Below are 11,035 nucleotides of genomic sequence, written 5' to 3' on the forward strand. Positions count from 1 at the left end.
TGGAGATTTCAATGAGGTCACAGTTTTCCGTGAGGTCTACTTTGAGGAACTATGTTCTGCAGAACAATCTGTCAATGAGTGCTGGTTGCTTGTGGTTGGTTTCTGAAATAGCAATGTTTCTGACCATCGGGTGTTAGTAAAAGTTGTTTTATCAGTGAAAGAATAGTCCCCGTCATTCTCTTTACCAATGTGGTTGAATATCGCACTGCTGAACTGGATGCTAGAAAACACAAGTATATTAGAAAATCTGATGCCAGAAAGGGGTGTGGAAATTAACTTAATGTAGCTTTAATTTAATATTCAACTGTACCACATGAGTAATCTTTTCCATTTACCACAACACAAACCTGCTTGCTATCCCTGGCAATGTCTATGAGGAAGCTAACTGCGCAGATATATTCTTCCTCTGCAGTTACTTGGTATCCCCTGAATCTCCATTATTGACCTTGTCATTAATTATCAATTCTTGATACAGAGAGTATTCAATGGAAATTTGAAAACTAATCAACTGTCCTTTGACATTGGGTAAAACAGATCAGACTTAATGAAAGTGAATCACTCCCTTTGGTTTTATTTCCACGCACTGTCCTTGATCTCTCCATTTGTCCTGGGACAGCAACTAATTCTACTCACTGTTAGGGAGCTACCATTTATGAAGAGACTATTATAAATTCGTCCATTGTTTAGCAACCGTCAGACTTTCACCTCAGAAGATCAGGTCACTTAATTAATGGTTTAATTCTATACCTATGTATTATGGTGTTATGGTCTTAAGTATGATCTGAAATAAGATTAACCTGTAAGGAAATTTAAAAAAAGACAGAAAATATAGGAAACCCTGTCCCCATTATCAGAACTATTTGAAGCTAAACAGAGGGTGGGGAAGAAATGGAAAGATAAAAGGAAATATCTCTGATGGCATGAAATCAGGGTTCACATGGTGATATGTTTGATGATGACACCATCTATTAATAGGTTAACAATGGCAGTTTTGAAAGGATGAACCCAAGCAATGCATCATGGCAGGCAGGACTAGAGGACAACCCCATCAGCCCAGGATGTGTAAAGAGGGAGAGGAAGACTGAGCAAGTATCACAGGTACATGACCTATGTAAAGTAGAAATGGCCAGCTCTAATACAGAGAGAGAGAATGCAACTGGATGTTGAGTTCCACATGCCCAGACAGAAGATGAAGTGTTGTTAATGAGGCACACATTGAGCTGCTTTATAACATTACTGGAGGTCACAGAGAAATAGAACTTGAATAGAAATAGAACTATATGCAAGTATGTATGTAGGCCTCTGTTAGTCTCGGTAGACCATGGATTTGCACCTTGGAAAGTTTCCAGGGCAAGGTTTTTTTTATGGAAGACCGGCAGTTGCCCAAGCTCCCCTCTCCACACCACCAATGTTATCCAAGGGAAGGGCATTAGGACCCATACAGCTTGGCACCACTGTCATCGCATGTGTGGTTAAGTGCCTTGCTCAAGGACACACATACAAGCCTCAGCCAAGGCTCGAACTAGCGAGCTTCAGAAAACTAGACGTATGCCTTAACAAGTTGGCCATGCGCCAACACTATGCAAGTATCCCTTCAAGACTGAATATTATCTTGACTTGTAGTTGTGATGTATGCAGTATTGTTCTGTGATGTTAGGTTACTGTTGTACTACGTTAATGGACTTCACTCTTATGAGCACTGTGTGTAGTTCCTCTTGAAAGACACTGTGTATAATTCTGTACACTCTGGGTGTGGTAGTATAGAAAAATAACTGATCAATAATGAGCCACCATAATTAATCACAAATAAAATGGCAAAAACAGTTCAAGTTTACATTGTTGCTCCTTCATTATCTTTCTACACTCAATACTGAAGAACATGTATAAAACAACAGTTCTAACCAACTCTTCGCTGATTGCGATGAATTTTGGGAAATCTGATCACTAGGCTGTCCTTCTCCCACCTTCATACTGGCAGATGCAAAAGAGGAATCTTTCAGGGATAAGGAAGCAAAGAGTAGTTACTGAATTGCTTCAAGTCTGTGGACTGAGCTGTATTCAAGGACTCATCAGAGGATCTGAATAAACACACCACAGATGTCATGGACTTTATAAAAGCAGTCATAGCCAAGTGTGTCCCCACCAGATCATTCAGTCTCCCCCGAACGGAAGCTCTGGATGAATCATGAGATCCACAATCCACTGAGGGCCAGATCAGTGACATTCAGGTCTGATGAACAAGTAAGCATGACATCTAAAACTTTGACAAATTTCACCAGAGGTAATGTGGCGCGAAGTCAAAGCTGGAGTTGGTGCTGCCCCCGGAATTCACTTGGCAAAAGACAAGTTGTATTGTGTCCAACTGCTACCTGCTGCAACATTCTGGAACTCAGGATATCGGACTATAAATTTTTTGTATGTGACTGTATTTTACTGGTATCTTATACAGGCTGTGTGCCTGTTTTGCATCTTGGCCCTGGAATAACACTGCTTCGTTTGGCTACATTTGTGAGTATTCATGTATGGTTGTCTGACAATTAAACATGAACTTGAACCAGGAAATCCTACAAAGGTAGTTGAAATGGCCCAGTCCATCACAGGTAAAGCACTCCATACCACTGAACACAGCTACATGGAAAACTGTCCAGGACAGCAGCATCCATCATCAAGGACCCCACCACCCAGGCCATGCTCTTTTCTCACTGCTGCCATCAGGAAAAAGATACAGGAATCTTAGGACCCACACCACCAGGTTCAGGAGCAGTTATTACCTCTCAACCATGAAGCTCTTGAACCAGTGGGAATTACTTCACTCAACTTCACTCCTCCGTCACTGTATTGCCCCCATAAACCAGGGACTTACTTTCAGCGACTCTTCGTTTCATATTCTCAACATTTATCGCTTATTTACTATTATCATTAATTTTTTGTTTGTATTTACACAGTTTGTTTTTTTAACTATTCTTCTATGCTATCCAAAACACCATCAATCTAACCCACTCATGTGCATTTTCATGCAGATCATTTATATACGTCACAAACTGCAGAGGTCCCAGTACAGATATATGTGGGACACTAGTAACCACAAACTTCCAGCTAGACTTAAGTCCCATCGACCACTACATCTTTGTGGGCAAGCCAGTTTTGAATCCAAATGGTCAATTCACTATGGATCTCACACATCTTCATCTTCTGGATGCCTCTCTATGAGGGAACTTGTCAAGTATCTTACTAAAATCCATATAAGCAACATCCACAAGTCGACCTTCATCAATCACACTTGTGACTTCATCGAAATCTCAATCAAGTTAGTGAGACCCCACATAAAGTTATGCTGACTCTTACTAATTAGGCCATGGTTTTCCATATGCTCATTAATCCTATCCCTAAGAATTCTCCTTAGTAACATCCCTACCACTGACATGAGACTCGGCAGCCTATAGCTTCCAGGATTATTCCTCGTTTCCTTCTTGAAGAGTGGATCAACATTAGCTACTTTCCTGTGGCTATCGAGGACATGAAGATATTGGTCAAGGCCCCAGCAATCTCTTCCCTTGCCTCTCTCAATAACCTGGAGTATATCCCATCAAGCCCTGTGCACATCCAAATTAATACCCTTTAAAAGTCCCAACACTACCTCCTCCTTTACCTTGAAATTCCCTTGAATATACCTGCAGTATTCTCTGTACTGATCCTCCATATCCACCTTCTTGGGAAATACTCAATAACAATTCCTGTAAAGTACTCAATAACGATCTCACCCACATCCTCCAATACAAGCAAATATTCCTCCGTTAGTGGTCCCACCCTTTCCCTAGTTATCCTTTTGATCTTGATGTGCTGTCTGACTGTATGTAAAGCCTTGTGATTCTTACTTGCCATGGATTTTTCATGGCTTCTCTTGGCTTTCTTAATCCCCTTCTTGAGTTGTACTATAGTTCTTTTTAATTCACAAGGGCTCTGTTTGATTCTAGGATCCAAATTTTACATATTTTTTCTTCTTGACTAAATTCATTACTGCTCTCAACATCCAAGGTTCTCTTTTCTCTAATCTTTGTAGTCACTTCTTACTGGAACATACCTGCCCTGTACTCTGCGTATTGGGTCTTTAAGCACCCTCTAGATATTGGATGTAGACCTGTCCAAAAACAAGATATTCCCAATTAACACTCCCTAGTTCCTGCCTAATGCTATTGTAATTTGCCCTGCTCCAATATAATACTCCTTTGCAAGGTCCACATTGAGATTTCCCAATACTTTTCTCCAGCTTTAGGTAATGACTTTTCCAATTCTATCTGAACGAGTTGGAATAAACTCAATTTGCAGAGTCAGATCAAGCCTTCTGTTTTTACAATGTGTTACATCTTGACTTTGATCAGGACGTGTAAAATATGACTTGATTTTAACTTCAACATAGGCAAGGTTCAGTCAACTGGAGCCTCACTTTTTTATATTCCAGAAAGTTAATGGAACAAATCTATTAAATGGTAACACAATGAATATTAAAAACATTTTTTATTATCGTATACATTTTATGAATAATTTTTATATTTTGAAATTAAGATGCTCACTGAGATTTCACAGTGTTACAAAAGCAGCCAATGTGAGCTTCTATTAAGCATTCCATAAAAAACAAATATGTTATTTTAATCTGATCACCATACTAGTACACTGAATAACAAGTTTGTAATTTATTCTAATTAAATATTTGGCATTAATGTTTTGGTTTAGGCGAGACCAGAAGATGTGCTGATGAGATTTGTTGACTCAGTAACCAGAGTTTAACATGAATCAGTCTAAGAATGAAAAATCAACTTTCTTTGTAAAATAGATCAGAATTCCATACCCATCAAGATAAAGTAAAATGCATAACTGATAATGACAGTAATGTCACTACTTTATTGAGTCATGGATAATTGCAAATGAAAATGTAAAGAGAACCACAAAGGTTAGGAATAGGAAGAGTAGATAAATCCAAATGTCTCATCACAACTTCCTCAGAGACACCAAACTTCCATTCACTTCTTCCCTCACAGAAAACAGAATGGGGTTGATAATCTCAGAGGATATACATGAGCTACAGTTGAAACGTTTTACTAGCACCAGCACCACCAGTGAGGAAAACCTTTTCAACAAAACAAAGCAGTTTCTTGTGGTGTTGATTTGTCTCAGCATACTCAACATTGCTTTGTCAGGAGGTGAGTGAATTTTTTTACATGTTTATTCCATACTTCTGCTTATTGTTTGCTTTTAAATCTGTCACTTAAATGTAGTTGCAGGGTATCTCATAAATTCTAAAGAATTGTTTGCTATTTTTCAATTCCAATCACACTGCCATTTAGAGCATTGTATTGGATCCACCTCGAAGCAAATATTGGAATGCTTTAAATGAACCAGCAAATCATACTTTTTTCCACAATGTATCCAGAATACCTTTTAACTTTGTTTTAAATACGTCTGCAGTTTCCTGTTGTTAATTATGTTTTTGTGATTGGAACAATTGCTGATTTACTGCAACGGTGTAGCAGTTAATGGTTCTGTCTCGCTGCTCCACCCAGGTAGGTTAGATCCTAACCTCTCGTGCTCTCTTGTGGAGTTTGCATATTTTACCTGTAACCACAAGTGTTTCCTCCATGGGCTCTGGCTTCTGCTCATGTCCCAAAACTGACTATTGTGAATGATTCCTAGTGTAGTTAAATGACAAATCTTCTGGCAAGACGGCAGCACAACTGATTGCAGCAGCTTCTGCGGGGTCACCAAAAGGTGCTACCATTCAACTTAAATGTATATCTTACGACTGCAAGATGATTATATACATTAAGAACTCGAAGGACTGCAGATCTACACCATCAGCGAACTGACAGAGATAATGAAGGAGTTGTGATATGTGCTACTCCCTGAGTCGATGGAGGCTTACAATCAAATAGCAATTGGCTGTCATGGTCACCTTTCTTGTGTCACAAGACCGCTACAGACGTTAATCTGGTACGCTGCAAGTTCAATTTGCTGATTTATCAGATGTGAGCAGGGGCAGAAGGAGAAGTCCTAGTCCTCGGTCGTAACAAGAATTAGGCCTGAAGCCATGATGTTGCCTGTTTGCAGCCACCCGGAGTGAGGGGATGAAGCTGTTATGCTTCACCAGGAACTGTGTGGCACAGTGTCCGGAACGGAATCAGAGCTGCCCTTCCAGGGTTTCACTCGGCAGAAGACAAGCTCTGTTGTGGCTAACTGTAGATTTTTTAGCAGCACTCAGTCGACTAAGGCCTCAGGCTGCAGGGTAGCTTGCTTTTCAGCTGTCAGACGAGAGGGGTCTGAGTGATCACACTCTACTGGGGACAGTGTAGCGCAGATGTGCCGACTGATGATTTACAATGGACTGAGGGACTGAACTACATACATTTGTCTGGTTATGTTTTTACTAATATTCTATATGTGCTTGTATATGCAAGGACTGGGCCCTAATGCCACAGATTCACCCGGAGGGAGTCAGGTGTCAGAGCAGAGACTGGGCTTTAAAGCCACGGACACCTAGCAAGCATTGGGAGCCTGTCGACAGATGATATCGGTGGGTTAGGGGATCTAAACTGTACATATATTTCTGCATATACTGCGTCATTGTATTTGTACTGATATTCTATATGGGTTTGTTGACTTTTATGCATCAAGCCACGTGACATGTGGGGGGGGGGACATGTGCGCCTTGGCACTCTTATTGTGAGATTGTGACCTTGTGTGTGCTTACTGCATATGACTGTTGGTAAGGTCATGGCACCTTGACCCATAGCAATGCTGTTTTGTTTGGCTATACTCATATATAGTTAAATGACAATTAAGCTTGAATTGAATTGAAATTAAATGAATTGAAAACAATGCAAGGAGAATTGATGGACATAAGTAAGAAGATACAGGGAAATAAGATGGAGAATGGGAATGACAGGTGTAGAGCATTGAACAGTACATCAAAGGAACAAGTGCTTCGGCCCACCGTGTAGTACTGAAATAATTAAACTAGTAAGTAAATTCCTAACTAAACTCATTCTGTGTTTATGCTCTGCTCATCCATGTGACTACCTAAGGGCCTTTTATCTATCTATCTTATTTGCCCGATCAATCAGTGTAAAATACATGCTCTGTCTATAAACCAAGAGCAGGATGATGGAGATGAATTTTGCTTTTCTGGATGCTGATTAACTATTATATCAATACATTTGGCTCAAGTAAAAGATTAAAATTCCCTCTCTTCACTGATTGAGTTTTCCACTTGGAGGACAGGAAAAATAATTTGGAGCAGCAAAATATGTCATTGTCAACATAAGAGCTATTGTATTGATGTTGAAGCAATAGAGATTTGTTTAAATAGCAGCAAATTATTCCATTCTTAGTTGGCTGCATTTACTGCCTGAAAAATTATTTCAATTGTAATAAATCTGCATGACAAAATTGAATGAATAACATTATTTTTATTTTACTGAAGACTTCTAGAAACACACTGCTTTTATTCTTAATGCTTTCCTATTAACAGCATGAATGGCAAAGTTCACAATTTGTTTTGGGACAACCTTTAGTAAGCAGATTTTACAGTTAGGGTTGTTAAAATGGACATAGAGTGGAAGAACTGAAGTGCTTGGTTTTCTGTGTGTATAAAACTGGCTCATATAAATAAGCATATTGAAACACGAAACACATTATATTAGATATAGTGATATGCCGCGTGTTTCCTTAATTGCATTATGCACTGCTGTTTGGTGTTGCTGCATTGTAAAAATAATTGAAGACAGCGATAGCCATTGTTGGTTTGAATAGAGATCAGTACTGACTATAAAGTGCACTGGACCTTCATCTATGTTAATTGGGCTGTAAATAAAGAAGATGAAGTAAATCTTTGCCACTCTTCTAGTAGAGGAATCATTATCAAAGTGGTTCTTGTCAAACATGTTTAGAGTGAGTGTAATATTGAAAAATGTAATGATGAAAAATATAATGCTGAATTCTTTTCACAGTTAAACTTGAAACTATGGAATATGTACACTATGACTGTAGTGAATATGCTGTCACCTGATATGTTACTTACTATGACACACGAGAAGACGATTTGGCCAATTCTGTCCATGTCAACACCTGTCATTCCCATTCTCCATCTTATTTCCCTGTATCTTCTTACTTATGTCCATCAATTCTTCTTACATTCTTTTCAATTCATTTCATTTCATTTCAATTCAATTCAATTCAAGCTTAATTGTCATTTAACTATATATGAGTGTAGCCTGACAGCTTTTTTAGCTCTTATTTGTGTACTGACCAGTTGTTGCAACAGATATTCAAAGGAAGTCCCTCCTTCAACAAAATCCAAAGAATGGTATCCAGAGAGATGATGTCCTTTGCAGGACTAATGTTGGAATGTAAATCTTTCTCTTCTTCTGAGTATCAAAGGTAAGTTGGCTTCACTGCTGAGTGGAGCATGCATCTGTTTGATTACTTTTAACTTGGGATAGTTGTTGCATATCAGCTACCAAAAACTTTGACCAAGCAAGGTCTTGGTTCAATATCAAGGACAATCTAAGTCAATAGGATAGCAAACTCTGCTGCAAAGGTTTAGCACACACATAATTTAATACACTTTGACACAAAAGAGCCTTTTTCTGTTGATCAATGTCAAATGAACCAAAATAAATCCTGGGTGATTCAATACTGTAAAACAATAAAACATGAAACCTCCAGTGGGGGGGGGGGGGGGGGGATGGTGGTTGAATGCTTATTCCGCAGTAGTAAACTACCTGTAAAAAGAAGGAAGTTTTCAAATGCTTAATGTTATCCTTTCTCATATTTTACACGTGTCCTTAGAGAGTTTGCACATGGAAGGAATGTTTGCCTATTTATCCTAAGATTGTAAATCAGCTTCATCTAATTTGATCCTCTCTCTGATCACCAACACCACCACCATCTTTGCAGGCGCAATTAAGTTAGGCATGTTCATCACAATAAAACATAAAATCTGATTGTCCTCTATGTTTCAAGTAATGCTCCATAGTAGTATTTGATCAAGGGTAAAATTGGTACTTTCCCACTGATGAAGAATCAGGTCTTTCACATGCTCCCATGAAAAGACCAAGTGCTCGATCTGAAAAAGAAAATCTTGAACATCAGGGCTAACTGAAAGAAAAGATAGTAAAAGAGTTGAAAGTGGGAGGGGGTGGGGTGAAGCTAAGAGCTGGAAAGTTGATTGGTAAAAGGGATACAGAGCAGAAGAAGGGAAAGGAACATGGGATGGTAGGCCTACGGAGAAAGAAAGGGGGAGGGAAGCACCAGAGGGAGATGGAGAACAGGCAAGAAGTGATTGTGAGAAGGGCAGAGAGAGAAAAAAGGAGAGGAAAAAGGAAGGGGGGCAATAAAAATAAATAAATAGATAGATTGATAAGAGATGGGGTAAGAAGGGAAGGAGGGGCATTAACAGAAATCAATGTTCATGCCATCAGGTTGGAGGCTACCCAGCCGGTATATAAGGTGTTGTTTCTCCAACCTGAGTGTGGCTTCATCTTGACAGTAGAGGGGGCCATGGATTGACATATCAGAATGGCAATGGGACATGGAATTCAAATGTGTGGCCACTGGGAGATCTTGCTTTCTCTGGCAGACAGAGCATAGGTGTTCAGCAAGACGGTCTCCTAGTCTGCGTCGGGTCTCACCAATATATAAAAGGCCACACCGGGAGCACCGGATGCAGTATACCACACCAGCCGACTCACAGGTGAAGTGTCGCCTCACCTGGAAGGTCTGTCTGGGGCCCTGATTGGTGGTGAGGGAGAAAGTGTAAGGGCAGGTGTAGCACTTGTTCCGCTTACAAGGATAATTGTCAGGAGGGAGATTGGTGGGAAGGGATGGGGGGATGAATGGACAAGGGAGTAGCGTAGGGAGCGATCCCTGCGGAAAGCAGAAAGAGGGAGGAGGGAAAATGTGCTTGGTAGTGAGATCCCGTTGGAGGTGGCGGAAGTTACGGAGAATAATATGTTGGTCCTGGAGGCTGGTGGGGTGGTAGGTGAGGACAAGGGGAACTCTATCCCTAGTGGTGTGGCAGGATGATGGGGTGAGGGCAGATGTGCGGGAAATGGGAGAGATGCATTTGAGAGCAGTTTTGATGGTAGAGGAAGGGAAGCCCCTTTCTTTAAAAAATGTAGACATCTCCTTCATCCTGGAATGAAAAGCCTCATCCTGAGAACAGATGCGGTGGAGACGGAGGAATTGTGAGAAGGAGATAGCACTATTGCAAGAGACAAGGTGGGAAGAGGAATGGTCCAGGTAGCTGTGAGAATCTGTAGGTTTATAATAGATATCAGTAGATAAGCCATCTCCAGAGATGGAGACAGAAAGATCAAGAAAGGGGAGGGAGGTGTCGGAAATGGACCAGGTAAATTTGAGGGCAGGGTGAAAGTTGGAGGCAAAGTTAATGAAGTCAACGAGCTCAGCATGTGTTCAGGAGGCAGCACCAATGCAGTCGTTGATGTAGCGAAGGAAAAGTGGGGGATGGATACCTGTATAGGCTTGGAACATGGACTGTTCCACAAAGCCAACTAAGTCACTGGCGACTAATATTGTCTGGTCTACTTGGCTTTTTCTACAACTCTTGACCTATATTTCACAGATTCTATATGTCTGTTTGTCTGTCTTGTCTCAACTAAATGTTTTTTTCTATTGCTTATTACCACAGAAACCTTGGCCTCATCCCATCAAAGATATTTGCTTTGTGTTATCCATCCTGCCCCAGCCCCCGCAACTTAAAACTTGTTTTCTCTTCTTTCTAGATCTGATTAAAGGCCATTACACTAAAATATTGATGGGCTCTTTCTTTGTTTCCAGTATTTTCTGTTTTTATTTCATATTTTTTTGTTTTTGGACTAATACGTATACTTGTACCTTAATTTTTGAATAACAGTGCTCCTCCTTCTACAGTGCTTTTCTTCAAACTGGCTGCTACTCTTTACACAAAGAAACTACCTTCTGATACATTTCAGTTTCTTTCACTGACACTTTCACCACAGTG

Source organism: Hypanus sabinus, chromosome 2 (genome assembly GCF_030144855.1).
Source record: "Hypanus sabinus isolate sHypSab1 chromosome 2, sHypSab1.hap1, whole genome shotgun sequence".
Classification (NCBI taxonomy): Eukaryota; Metazoa; Chordata; class Chondrichthyes; order Myliobatiformes; family Dasyatidae; genus Hypanus; species Hypanus sabinus.